This window comes from Plutella xylostella, chromosome 21, assembly GCF_932276165.1.
Source record: "Plutella xylostella chromosome 21, ilPluXylo3.1, whole genome shotgun sequence".
NCBI lineage: Eukaryota > Metazoa > Arthropoda > Insecta > Lepidoptera > Plutellidae > Plutella > Plutella xylostella.
Window position 1 is genome coordinate 7667007 of NC_064001.1, and position 15202 is coordinate 7682208.

Here is a 15202-nt window from a genome sequence, read left to right on the forward strand (position 1 = left end):
ACCTATTAAGAATCATAGATAATTATAAACGGTGAATCGAGAATACTCCCGGCTATCCATAAATTAACTAACATAGAAGTAAAGCAGTGAAGTCATTAGTAATTTATCATTACACTATCACCCGCCACAGTGCAACTTACCATACACATAACTCACAGATATTGTACAATATACAAAATGGACGTACATAGCCGAGATACTGTTATTTATGTTTCTGGATAAAATCTTTGGACAGATGCCAATGACAATCTCACTGCGACAATCTGTAATGTATAATATGAGGACCTTAAGGTTATGCGTGAGGAGTACAGGTCTTTGCCCTTTAGCATGAAACTTTAGTTAATTTCACGTCTGTGTGCCTTCATTTTGAAAATAAATAGTCAATTCGATCCGTTTTTTCTGGGAATCTTAATAAAAAAGCAAAATAAATCTTGGTCGTGAAAGAAAAGAGGTTGTGGTTATATCTCGTTTATTTTCTGTAGAATGGAACTTAAAATGAATCTCTTATGACATGAATACAATGTCTCAGGCCTGGGTCTCCTATTTTATGCTATATGCGGCGTCCGACTTTGGCGTAAACGTTTCAATCAACGTCCTACGGCCTACCTACGGCGTCTACTCGCCAACGTCGGCGTGTGAGGGAGACCGCATCAGTACATTTCTATAGTGAGCATGGTGACGCGACCTACGGCGTGACGCTGGACGCGACCTACGGCGTAAATAGGAGACCCAGGCCTCATTTTAACTATGTAAAGTTTATGGTTTAGTTAATAAAAGTAATTTCTAAGTATCTATGCAAAGCCCCAATAAATTGTCCCCAAAAGAAATTAAAACAAACTGGAGACGTAACCCTAACGGATATTATTAAATAAATTCTCGTCTGCAAAAATTAAAGGTCAAAGTAAAAGTTAAAAGTTGTCCTTTTTGAATAATGACCGAAAACTTTTCTAATTTTGCTCAGAAACGAGCTAATATTGTGGATGGTGGAGTTCGTTACCCGAGACCAACTTCCGCCATCTTGGATTAAGTTTTTATCTTAATCTTAAAAACCTTTATTCCTTTGCAATAAATACAATTCGCATTAGATTTCACGGTACAATTTTTGTGATCAATTTCTATGTGCAGTCAATCGAGAATACTGATTTTGTATCTGAGATTGCTTATTTTAATTATTCCGAATACCTACCTATTTTATTGTAAAAAAATATAATTATCATTTGATTCAGTTTTCGATAGGAATTTGTCGCAAGATAGCTACAAAACAAAACGCAGCGGAAGCCTGACCTACAAACCGTAGCTCAGCCACTTGCCCTAATTCGCGTTCCAATAGGCGTAAACTCTTCCGACACAAACCTAACCGTGCCAAAGGTATTGATATGATTCCATTATTGATGGCTAATAAGTGCTCTTTTCACCTAACTTATTAAATAATAGTAAAAAAATAATAGTAATTTGAGCGTTGTAATTATGAGCTTTTTGGATTGGAGTCTGTATTTGACGCTTCCAAAGGAATGGTGTCTTTACTCCTTCTGGAGAAGTTAAAACAGAATAAAATACTTCTTATATTATATTTTCCATTCTTTTTCCATTTTCTAACAGACTGTTCTTATATGTTTCACCTGTAATATTATTAAATACTCCTTAGCTTTCTATGTAAAATATCTAGTGGTGGCGTTTACTTTCGGAATTGAGTTCTATCGAACGAGTGTTTGGAACCTTTTCTAACCGCGTTAGTCGGTGACTAGACTTCGACTACTTTAACTTTGCAATGAGTAAAATAGGCGAGTATATTTTTTCATTTGCTAGTAAATGAATGAAGAAGAGTTAATTACTGAACTAGAAGAGTAAATAATGGCTGTCCTAGTAAACTTATTTTGGTGATCAATGTCACTTATTTGAATTTTCTTTAGAATGCCGTTAGTGTTGCCATAGTCTCATATCCAGCTCACCATTGAATATAAACGTTCTGTACGTCTAGTATAGGTTGTTGATAGTTGACACAACGTTTATAGTTTCAGTTTTCTTCCATACATTTACAAGCAGCGCCTCTAGCGGAAACTATCATAAACTAAAATTGGTAGTATGAGTTATTTCAAATCGTAGTTTTAAAAAACGAAATAAGTTTACGTGTAAATTATAGCTTTTTGGTAGTACGAGTTACATGTTTGACAGATCTTAGGTAGTCAGCTTCAACGAATTCGAAAACTTTCATAGTTGTTGCTCTCACTGAAAATTTGTAGGTGAGAAGCGTTTTTGTTGTTGGTTAGGATCTAGTTAGAATTTAATTTGTGACTATCAGCGATCATATTTTGCGTGGCGAATGGCTGCAGAGGCAGAGGAAACCCTATTAACCACTAGGAACTAACACAAACTTAAGAATGCGGAGTAATGATGGCAGGAATAGTGCTTGTTATTAGAGATAGTTTATATTGGTTCAGTGACTGGACCCAGTAGAGTACTATGTTGGTACTGATCCCGCTTGGACGCTATTTTCAACCAAGTCCAATGCGACTGTGTCGTGAAATCTGCCTTACTGCGTCCAGGCACTGAACCAATGTATATCACCATTAGGGTGCTTACATAGAGATACTGGTTACCTGTATCTACCCGTACCGGTAACCTGCTGTTTATCTTTCAGCGAGTGCGCTAGAGCATTTCACGGTTTTAAATTTCTCAGTGAGCGATACCTAATCAAGTTACCGGTACGGGTAGATTCTTTACGTAAGCACCCTTAGAAATGAAAAATAAATGTTTAAAAATAATCATTTATTACTTATATAGTTATCCATTACATAAATGGCCTAAATCCCCACGAGAGGACGATAGCGTCGCGGCGTTGACTGCCTCGGACGAATCACGCGTCGACGGGTTGTCCTAGGACTCTGCCTTGGTCTCAGTGGGGCAACAAGTATTGGGCTTCTTCCGACGACAGGGCATCTTGGGCTTCGTCCAACGACAGAGCGTCTTGGGCTCCCCACATATGCAGAATAGGTCGTAGGAGATTCACATTCATACACCATGTACGGACATTTATTTATGGCAGTTAACCTGCCGTGGGGTCCATCGGCAGGCTTGTTTAGGTCCCCATTCCTGTAAATAGTACGAATAGATTAGGTCTAGTAAAATATTATTTATTCCTACAATTTTACCTTAAGTTATCGTAAACATAATAAGTATATAGGTAGGTAGGTACTTACCTTTCCATAAAATCTACAATTAGGTACCTACTTCGAATTGCGATGCACTTGTGAGGATCATTCTTAATTTTATAATTTTTATAAATAAAAGCTTGTAAACCAAATTTCAGTTTGTTTTTGTTAAGAGTCATTGACATTGATTGACATATATATTTTGGTTAGAGTCATTGACATATAATATACGAAAATCAAGACGCCAAAATGACATGTGTGTTTGCCCTTTCTTTTTACAAGCGCTAGAAAGAGGTAAAGTATCTAGAGTGAAGTTCGCACAATCTAGTTGTAGCATAAACGATATCGCATGAACTATAATAAAAAAATGTAACTCATACTACCAATTAACTTGGAAACTAATAGTTTGGCGTGCTTACGATTTCTATCAACGTTGACATATATTGCAAGCCCGTACTAGACGCTCTGAAATCGCGCGCCCACATCCCTGTCATTCTAATCTAAACACGTGTCTCCGCAGAGCAAGACGAATCGGCCTTCCAGATTGTCTCATCTGGATACGGAAACTATTTCGACATTCGAATTTTAGAACGAATTTGTCTTTGGAACTGGAGCGAAAGTCCGCTAAATGCGTGGCACCAAATAATATTTGTTGATGATCCAAATAAGCAAAAAGCATCCAATATTTTCTGTTTTAGTTAAGCTTTATGATTTTGTTCAAAAAAATATGTCATGGAAGGAAGTAACTTATTTGTGGCCTTACATAGATAGTATAAAATATTTGTCTTACCTAAGTGCTGTCTGATAGTTACTTACATTTTTCATATACACTTATTTCAATGCTATCGTCGTCGATAAGTTCGTATAATGCGCATTCCACCAATCACAGCGCCGTATTTATGGATAATAGTGACGTTTATCTACGTCGACAACAACCCCGTGTTGCGGCAGCAGTGCTGCAGTGGTAGTGGCGTGGTTGTGACGTGCAGACAGCAGACTTCAGCCCCTCTGATGGTACCGGTAACTCCTATGGCCTTATGCCAAGGAATCTCTTTAGAGTTTGGCGGTACGCTATCGCTTGTATCTTCTTGTTAGATACGTCATATTTTATTGTTTCCCTCCGGCTTTTAAGTTGGCTTCGCTGGTATTGCACGTAGTTTTTTTGTAGCTGTATGCTGCCGGGCACTTGAGGAAATTGAATTAGTTGTGTAAAGCAGACGCGGAGTTGGTTGAAAGCACGATATTTTTACTCAATATTGGTTTAAGGCGCCATAGGGAGCAAAAAAGGTAGTCAGATTGTAGAAAAATAACGAATTAATAAAAGTCGGTTATGCTTCGGAATAGGAAGAGAAATAAAAATGGAAATAAAATATTTTCAAACTTAAAGATTTTTCCAGAGCACGTTTATTTTTATTACCTATGTCAGATTATTATTTAAATTAAGCACAGCAGCTTTTTGTTGATTGATGAAGTTTATAACATAGGTATTCCGAAGAGTATATTTATTTCATCACCATCACACTCAACATTTTTTATTTAATGTCTCTGTAGCTCAATGGGACGAAAACCGTATCCACTGGAGAGGATTTAGGCTGAGGACCAATTTCCACAATTGAATTTGGAAATCATAGAGGTACATATACACTCCCGGGCAATAAAAAAGTTCCACTCACAAAATGCCGACAACAAACGACCCAAATTTTTTCAAACATTTATTATAAAATTTGAACAAAATATTACCATTTTCAGTTGGTAATATCCTAACGCTCTGTTAAATGTACTTAAATGTTGCAGAAGGCGTCATCAAACTAGCCTTTTCCGTTAAGGAGTAATTTGTTGTTTTTCTCAGTGGAACCTTTTCATTGCACGTGAGTGTATTATCTCCTGATTCAGGGGGATCACTAATTTATGACAAAAAGCAACAAGCGCGAGCCACGACTCTCTCTCGTTGTATTAAAAGTACCGATTGCACGACAGCTCTCGTTCCTTCGTTTTTGTCAGTAAGTATAGAGTAACCCTTCTGATCCGCACAAAATAAAGAGCATTGACCCCCACGGACTCAGTATTAAATAACAATTACAAGGCACTTATTACAACGCAGATAAAATCACAACTAGCACAAACATTCATAATTGCGGTACGGCCACCTGCCCCGTAACGTAGTTAGTTGAAACAATGAAATGAAACCGGAAAGTCCATTGGGCCACCCGATAAAAGCTATTAGCCTGCAAAATGAGCATCTCCATTCTCCATCCGCTACCCTTTATACCTATTGGTTCACTTGTTAATGAATAAATTGGATAAAAGCCAAAATTGGTAATTTGGGGGCCGGGTTTGTTGTGATAACTATCTTTGAACTACGGTTCTGTTTTCAGTTGTAATGTACTCGTATTTAGTTTGGTTAATTTAGATAAAATTGTGATTAGTGATATAGGCATGTAGCCGGTAGAAGTTAGGTGAGGAAGGTCGAGGATAGATAGAGAGCCTACGATAGAGGTACAGTACAGTGATGTGGCGCTCTTTGAGAGATACTTGAGAGATATCTTTGTTATTATTATTAGTTTTACAAAACCTTATTTAATAATGTAGTTTATAACTATATCACAGTAGGTAACTTTGTTTCAAGTTTTCAAAAAGTGCCTTATGTATTTTTTTTAAAATTTGTTACTAATCTGTTACTTCACTTAATAATGATTAATGTAGGGAACACACATCTTGTGTCCAGTAATAGAAAACAAACAAAATATGGAGTTTGAGATAAACCGGTTCTAAACCAAAGTTGGCAGTCTTCCAGTCCAGTCCAGCTTAGTTCTCAACTTGACAAAGTTTAAACAAGTTTTCAACTTCAAATAGTTGTTGGAGTTTGTCCTTCCGTCGTTCATAAGCAAATGGTTCCACTCCAATTATTATGTAGTAGACACTGACTTGACGACTGACAAATGGGCGCCGACCAACTTCGCCCCAGTAAGTGTTGTGAGATAAGAGATAAGCTCTACATTTGACAAAGGATACTTTACGAATAATCCTTGCAACCCCCGACCGACAAGTAGGGGTGACACAAGCTTGAAACAGTCATGTTCTGTCAGTTCTGTGCGACATCTAGGGCTTTTTTCAAATAATAATATAATTTTCATCATAATACCCAATATGCTCACACCCATTTATGTATTTCCCGAAGGCATAGTTAAAGGTGACAAAAAGCGACCTATCCGTTTTTATAGTTGTACAGTGTTCACGTGATAGATGGAATTGTCAATTTTGGAATGAGTCAATTTACTTGCTCGTCTAGAATCTAATGTGTAATGCAATGCGACCTTTGGCCAGGAATACCCTAATAATTTCCCCACTGACCAGAAATTAAGAATACACTGCTGCGTGAAGCAAAGCGATTCGAGCAGGAACTTGGGTGGAGGATGGTGGACCGTGGACAAGACCGACGCTGCCAGGCGTACCTAACTCAAAGGTTATCCCTGGCCATACAAAGTGGAAATGCAGCCAGCATCAAAGGTACATTTGGGTGGAATGCAACAGAAGTGCGTCACATTAATTTGTAAAATATTATGTAAATGCGAGTTTTTAATTATTAATTGTTTGTTTGGATATTATTTCTATCTTATTTAGTTCTGCATGTACATATTGCTAATTAATTAGAAAAATAACTTGTGAAAACAAATTAAAACTTCCCAGTAAACTGAATGAGTAGCTAAACTATTAAATTAACCGATTGTTTGCGAAGAGAGCGCGGGTCGGGTTAATATCGAGTGAGTCGAAGCGCAGTTTGCGTATTAGCAGACTGCGGCTAGAGCCGGATCGTGTTTGTAGGAAAAGTTAGCGACTGACAGATGCAGATCACTGAACCAGCTCTGGAGGGGGATTCTGCTATATAAAAGTGTAAAAACAGCTGTCCGCATGCTCTTGTCGCCTATAGGTTGGGTGGAAAAACTGCTTTCAGTGATAAGATGCCGAATACTTTCTTTGTAGAATATTTCCAGGCCAGGATGTTATTATAAGTATTTTATATTATTATATATTTTTTATTTGTAAAATAAATAGATAGTTTAGTATAAGTACTTTAACACATATTGAAGTATATCCTTTAAGTTATGTATATGTCGCAGGCAACTGGTTTAATCTTCTGTTTGATTGAACCACTAGCCCGTTCATTGGATGGCGCTGTTCAGTTGTATGACTAGGCCGAACGTTGATTGTACAAGCGTCACAAAACGTCCAACTAGTTAGCTGACTTAAAATCAGTCAGGTGGTGAATAAAACAAATATGGCGTCTAAAAGCTAACAGCTGACACAAAAAGCACCTATATTGTTAGTTTTTTGCAAATAAATTAGCTTTAAATTACGTTATTTGTGTTAAAATAGTGTGACAACATGGATTTACCTATTATTACGCCGCGGGCGGATAGTTTCAAAGAAAAAAAGTGGCGAAACTGTTTAATTATGAACAACAATATGAAGGAACGTTTATTGTTATTGATTAGTTAATTTGTGAGATAAGAGCTTTGTAACATAGTCTTTTTGTTGACTCCTGTCTGGTGATGTTCACCCTAACCAGACATTACAAAGTTGCTATACTATATCCCATTCAACCACTTCGCTGAATGACGTTCAGTAAAGACGTCGAACGTTACAATCAACGACTTGACGAGTTGTCCTTTAGTCATACAACTGAATAGCGCCATCCAATGAACGGGCTAGTGGTTCAATCAAACAGGAGATTAAACCAGTTGCCTGCGACATATATAGTTAAATTGAATAAAAAAATTTAAATACTTTCTTTGTTCTCGTCAAACTTCTAGAATCCTTATTACACGCTGGGTTATCCCTAGAATTATTAATCCACATGAATCTTACCGGAAAATTGCACATCTCTTAGAATTAAACTTAGAAAGCCACATTGACGACACGCCACTGCTTCGCCATTTGTTTAGCAGACTCGCCCCGCTACAGCGCGGTCGGTTGCTCAGTTGGAAATGTCAACACTGCGAAGAGTCGGATGCAAAGGCTCTGTATGAAACGAAACGATTCAAATTGACAGCGGCAGTTAGTGAAGAAATGTTCCCAACACATGGCATGGGCATGACACGCATATCAAACACAAAAGTAACAAGAAAATGTTTGTGACTGACGGATGGATGAGGAAAAAAAGGGACTGATAAAGTATTTCCACGGGAAAACGTTATGTTAAACTTGCGGAGAAAGGTATTGAAAAAAGCTCAAATGAATTGGTGTTAACTTTTTCAAAGTGGTAAATTATGTGTTGATCTTATGTGTATAAAGAGTGTTAAAATTATAAGTTTGTAGTTAGCTGAAAGGGGGTGACTCAAGGAGTGATTCTTAACTACTTTTCCTGCAACGATGTTTGGAAATTAGCGACCCACTTTCTGTGTGGCGACTGTGGTCGCTAATTTCCAAACCACGACTGTGGTCATGGTGCAAAGTGTGGATCGGCCGCCTAAGATCACACTCGACGGCGCTGTCCTTGATGTCGTGGATCACTTCTGCTACCTCGGTTCAATAACCACATCAGCTCTGACAACTGACAAGGAAATAGACTCTCGGATTGGCAAAGCATCGACCTCATTTGGAAAGCTTTATACTCGCGTATGGAGAAACTCAAAGCTCACCACTCACACCAAAGTCCTTGTATACCAGACTTGCGTCCTAAGTATACTATTGTACGCTTCGGAAACATGGACTACCTATGCTAAACAAGAACGCAAACTTAATGCTTTCCATATGCGTTGCCTAAGATCTATCCTTGGAGTGACGTGGGAGGACAAAATGACAAATCGGAATGTCCTGGAGAAGACGCGTTGCTGCAGTATAACAGCCATCTTAAAGCAACGTCGTCTCCGCTTGCTCGGTCATGTCCACCGAATGGATTCTGGGAGGTTGCCACGCCAAGTGATGCTGGGACAGATCGCTGATACCAAACGACCAGTGGGAAGACCAGCTCTACGCTTTAAAGACTGCTGCAAGCGTGACATGCATAGTTTCGGATTACAGACAGACAGCTGGGAAACACGCGCCGAAATGAGACCTGAATGGCGCCGCGATATTCAAGCAGGCATGGCGAAGCATGATGAAGACTGGCTTGAAAATCTAAAGCAGAAAAGAATTCGCCGTGCTATGCCTCCTCCGTTGGAACCGCGTTTCGTTTGCAACCATTGTGGCAAAAAATGTCGTGCTGCTATTGGACTATACAGCCATCAACGACGGTGCGGCCGTCGTAGCTCATAATCATAACCCACGAGCGCTGCAACAACCATCTATATAGATGCTGTGGCCAATGATGACAATTTTTGCATCATTTTGGAAAAGGGGGTATAACAAAGCTTTCCAACAACAGCTAGTAATTTAATGAAATAATGCATTAGTGCAATAATCCTTATCATTTTCTACGCAGCGGTGTGTGCAACTCATTATAAGTGTAATAAAATTTAATTGAATGTGACCCCGTACTGAAAATTCTGAATATTATGTAGGTATTATGTAAGTACTACAACCAATTTTGGTTCCAAAACGTTCTGTAATATATTTTATTATAATTTACTTCATCTGTTTGAGGAAAAAAGGCAATGTTATATTAGGGACGTGTATAGCACCACGTAAATTATTGAATTAGAGCCTGCTTCTAAGTACATAAAACTAAACTAAAACACTACATATATATCATTGAACTTCAAACAGCTCCTGTTCGTTGCAATCTTTTCAGATTTGAATGTAAACTCGATAAAATACGATACAATCACGACCTCTGTGGCTTTGAAACACCAACGACAGCATATTCCCGTATAACTTACTTTATTTACGGGCCGTCAGCAAGACAGTTGTAGATCCAAGATAAAATATCAATATGCATAAATAAAGAAAACAAATAAACATCACAGCGCCCCAAGCCCAACACCCGACGAACCCAATAACGTATTTGACAGCGCAAGGCATACGAACATCAAATCTCTAACCTCAAAATACAAAAGGCTTTCCGAAACACAAAGTACGAAATACACACGACAGCTTGCATGGAGATCCCTCCTTGTATCCAAGCATTTTACTGCAGTTGTAAACGGGGAGCACAACCCATATAATATTATTTTTATTCGTAACCTCAAAATCAGGTAGCGTTATAAAAGTTTTAGGTGTAGTGGTTTTTTGTGGTACGCCGTTCGGTGCGGTGCTTAGCCAGGGAAATGTTATTTGAATTTAGTAATTGGTTCTTCAGTATGAAAATGGATAGTAAATATTAGTATTCATATTTTCCATATAACTAAAAATAACACTATGAAAGGTAGTGCAGGATGCAATAAGGCTTAATTTACTAACCCTACTTTCCTATTTGGCTTTCTAGATAGAAACATTTACCCTGTGCCTTTTTAAATAACACAAATTAATACACCTACGGTCAGCTGCATAAGTAGCTATACACTTCTGTACCTTGTCAAACTGACAAAGCGTAAATATTTCATTATTATTATTATTATTATTATTATTTCAATTAATTGATAGGCGGTTTCAGATTGACAAGGTACAAAAGTTTATAGCTTCTTCTGCAGCTGACTCTACACTAACCGTCTTTCCTCATAATAAACTCTCACAGTTCTAACTGTAACAGTAATCAGTGCAGTAGATAGCTGTCAGCGAGGGAGTGCGAGTAAGCGAGTCGTGTTCTCGATACAGAAGTATTTGATATCGTCGGCATTATGCCGCCGCCCTCTCCGGTGTTTTATTGCAACATTCCGCCCAGTTTGGTGGGCTGCCAAAATGTTGTGGTAAGACTATAGAAAAATACTGCAAACGAGTGAAAGTCCAGGGAGAAAGGATTTGTAATATTTTGTTTTGTTTTGCAGTGAAAAGTTGTAGTTTTGGCAAAGAGGTCTTTCCCAGTGGTTTCCAATCCGCAACCCAACGGATTCCGTTTCTTTGCTCATTTTTATTTCTTCCTATCTAAAGATTTCTTACTACTTTTTTTTTGGTTGGTTATTTTCCAAGTTAGTAACTTTTTTACTCATAGAACTCTCTGACGCTGATTCGTCTTGTCTTGTCACAACACTGTCCTCCAGCTTGATTGTTTTGGTAGATGTTACGAACCCGAGGATTATTTTGTATCGCATGCGCTACCGACGACCTGGACCGTGTTGTAATCATAAATAGTAGGACTGCTGGAAACTGGCGGCTGGGGCTTGATTGCGCTCTCCATGGGAGATTTTTGCAATAATCACCACGCTGGGCATCGCAGACGCTGCTGAAAGAAGTAAACTAGACAATTATGCGGGCAGGACTAAAGAAAATTAGGAATACAATGTATCTTATGTAGATTTAAGTAAGTTAGTGAATAAATCGCTGTCACTCAACACCAGACACACAATGCAATAAGTATAACCATTTTCTTAGGAGTCTCCGCTCGCTCAGTCCTTCTCATTTTAGTACATACTTTAATAACATTTGCTCCGAATGTTTCGTATAAATTGTCTTAGGAATTTTTTTTATTTATTACGATGTCTCTCCCGACTCTCTTTATCAATCTTCCTTTATTTGGCTGATGGAGAGTGATGTGGCTAATGTGATAAGTGCGGGAATACTATAAAATAAAGGAAGAAAGCTACTCTGCAACCTTGCTCCTAATTTATTCGTTAATATTAGAAACGGAAAGTGGAACGACCATTTTCGTAGATAGATTATAAAAAATTGAAGAAATATGGATTAAACAAAAAAGAGTGTAGGTTATCCGTCACATCGAAGAAAGAACCAAAATATGCGGCTGAAAACTCAAACTTCAGTCACACAGTTGGTTAGCAAGAAAGAAAGAAAAAAGTAGCCTGAACTTTGCAATAGAAGCGATCTCGACCCATGCAAATATCATCCCATAAGACCCTCAGACATCCCCAATCACCCTAACCCCAATCAAACATTCATATGCTGGCCACGACTGCGATTTGCGATGCGCGACAACATATTGTGGGTCTATTATACCACACAAAGCTTCGTCACTCTTCAGCAGTCTTTGTAGCTATGCAGTGTAGGGTTAACAACTTTTTTGTGTTTTAAATGTGTAGATACCAAATTTTTTTATTTTACAAGAGCCGCTGGCAACAAATAATTGATAAATGTTAGTTTGTCTCGGTAAACCATTAACTTTTTCATGGACTTTCAAGTTTTGGCTGTATTTATTTATTTATTTTATAATTGTCGGGTCGCTAACAGCGGTATGTTAACTTATAGTAAATAGTTATCATAGGATCCAATCTTTATCTTAAAATTACGCTAATTCTTGGCTGCATTGAAATCGTGTATAATCTTAATTTTAATTCACTGAAAAGAGCGGTAGCTCGGTGCTTGGCTCACTGCAAAAATAAGCAAATATTTATTGAGAACTTAAACTTTTTTTATTACTATCGGATTGGTTTGGCAACCCTCAACTAAAGTGGGGTTGAGTGCTAACACAATTGGCGGCTGAGTAGCCCAATAGTCAAGCGAAGTAGGTATACCTTATACAGTAGGATTTTGAGAGTAAATATGTTTCAAAACTTTTTCCAGTTTTCTTGGTTGATTCTATCGATTGACGGGTTCTATTACACTAAACTCATTTAGGTTTTATAAAGGGTGACTTTTATCAAACGCTAAACGTATTTAAAATTGTATTCAAATAAAATTTTATAATATACATTTTGTAATATACATTTTGTACTGTCAGATGTTTGACAGGCTGCTAAATACGTTTAACGTTCGGTGAAATTCCCCCTAACAAACGTAAAATAAATACGACTAAACTTTTAAAAAATAAGAAATTGTAATACTGCAGGTGTACCTACCCGAAATACTATTTCTATTACTCATTATTGACAAACCGTATAATTTAATACATAAACTCTAGCAACCATGGCACGGCACTGGGTTAATAAACTCTATCTTATATTTACGTAGTGTTTGACAAGGGAAGGGCAAAGAAATCCATTTTGGAATTTAATCTCGTCCAAAGATATCTACTCTGTGATTTATTGGTCTGCTCTTTTTTCATTTCGAATCCGATTTCCTGGTGCCAGGTCAGTGTTCTGAGAAAAATGGCCGACATTATTTTCCATAGTCCAAGTTTGGAAAAGTCTTCTTGCTTGGAGCAAAATTTTATTGTTGTTATTGTTTGTATATAATATATCACACGTACATCAATTTGTACATAGGGTGGCTTGCACGAAAAATTAAAGCGATTGCTCTCTTGCTCTGACATTATACTGTACAAGCAGGACAGCAATTAATTTATTTGCATTAAAATTGGTGCAAACCACCCTTAACTTTATCTTTCAATGGTTAACTTTACGCTCAGTACAGTACGAAGGAAATTTCTAAAACAGTTCGAAGTTTGAAACCAAGTACCTATGTAGTATTTTTCCCAAAAGGAAATAAAATTTTTAACCCCGACAAAAAAAAACGTGTGTTATAAGTTCAACGTATTTGTGTATGGATCTGTGGTGGTAGCTCCCAAACGGCTGAAGCGATTTTGATTTTATTTTGGTAATGTTGCCCGTGTGTTCTAAAATATATTTATCAAAATCAGCTTAAACTTTCAAAAAATATGATACTTTTAGTACCAATTTCTCCATAGTCGGTTATCTAACCGACCAGGGATGGTTCATCAGTTATACGTCATCTCCATATAAAATTCTTGACAGATATGTCAAAAATCAACCACTAATACCTGGTTATGCTCTAACCGACTATGGAGAAATTGGCACAGTGTTTGAATGTCGGGTGTTTTTAACGTTGGTTAGATTATACCATGGTTATAGCCTACCTAGATCACTTTTCTTCTAAGCGTGTCGATGACAAACACACAGCTTCTAAGAAGTTGGGAATGCTACTCGTGGTTCGGTACAGAAATAGCTGGAGTGTTGGTAGTCCACTCACGCGCCCCCGATCGCTCGTCTCTCAGCGAGCGCTAAGCTAGCCGCTGTCTTTACCATGTGTTAAGGCGAAGTCCTTCTTAGGGTCTTACACTGGACTGTTTGTAAAAATGACAACCATTACTTAAAAACAAACAAAATTCTGATAGATTGACACGTGATTTGACTAATGGTACAGACCACGGATCTAAAAACCGCCCCTTAGAAAGTTACTTAAATTCTTTTAGCACTTCTCTGCCACGAATCAAATTTTGTCTTGGCCTTCGATACATTTGTTTTTATTTTTGATAAAACCCAGATTTTGAAATAGTATGGCACCTATGTTTATTTTTATCAACGAGTGATTTGATTTATTTCATGAATATGCCATATGATGTTATATGCCCATGTATACATTGCCTAGATATAATAACACTTATGGAACTAGGATATGGATGTATTTTTTGCCGGATATTGTCAACGAACTTCCTAACGACCTTCAGAATCTATATATAAATAGCAATATTCATAAGTATAAAGGTAAGATAAAAGACTTTCTTGTTAAAAATAAGACATCTAGGAACTGTAATATATAAGTTAATTGTTAGATACTTAAGTAGGTAATGTAACTCTGTTTCGTTTAAATTAGTTAAGTAATTAGTAACTTTCTGCCAGTAACACTCGCTGCTACAGATAAACCTAGTGGTTTCCGATAGTGGCTAGATAGAATTAAGTAAAAACATGTAATTGGGATAAATAAATGATTTAAAAAAAAAAAACATTTCTGCATAAGTTTATAACTTTTAAACGAATCATCAATAAAACTGATAAACCTATATTTTATTTATAGGTTACCAATACGTACTGTTTCATTAATGTACTACACGCTCCAGGCAACCACATAATATATTGGGATATTTCTGATACCGCAATGAATAAATTACTTTTAATATCATGAATGTAAATTGATGCAATAATGCAATAGTAAACTATAATTTGTTGATGCAGCGGCATGTCGTAATATAATATGTATAACTTTTGAAGTTTTCTTCATAAATTTTCAACATGACAGTACAGTGCTCCAAAATTGATAATGCGCATAGAAATCTTTGACAGATCGGTTGTTTTCGATTATGTGACACATGATATTGACTCTTATTTCTT

General features: G+C 37.2%; 1 long non-coding RNA gene across 1 annotated transcript; it reads right to left on the reverse strand.

Moving 5' to 3' along the window:
• Positions 1–2751: 2751 nt before the first annotated feature.
• On the reverse strand, positions 2752–3613 carry LOC125490233. Its single transcript, XR_007267558.1, has 2 exons — positions 3198–3613; positions 2752–3090 (listed from the first exon to the last, which is right to left on the reverse strand). It is a non-coding gene; the product is annotated as an uncharacterized LOC125490233 (long non-coding RNA).
• Positions 3614–15202: the final 11589 nt, after the last annotated feature.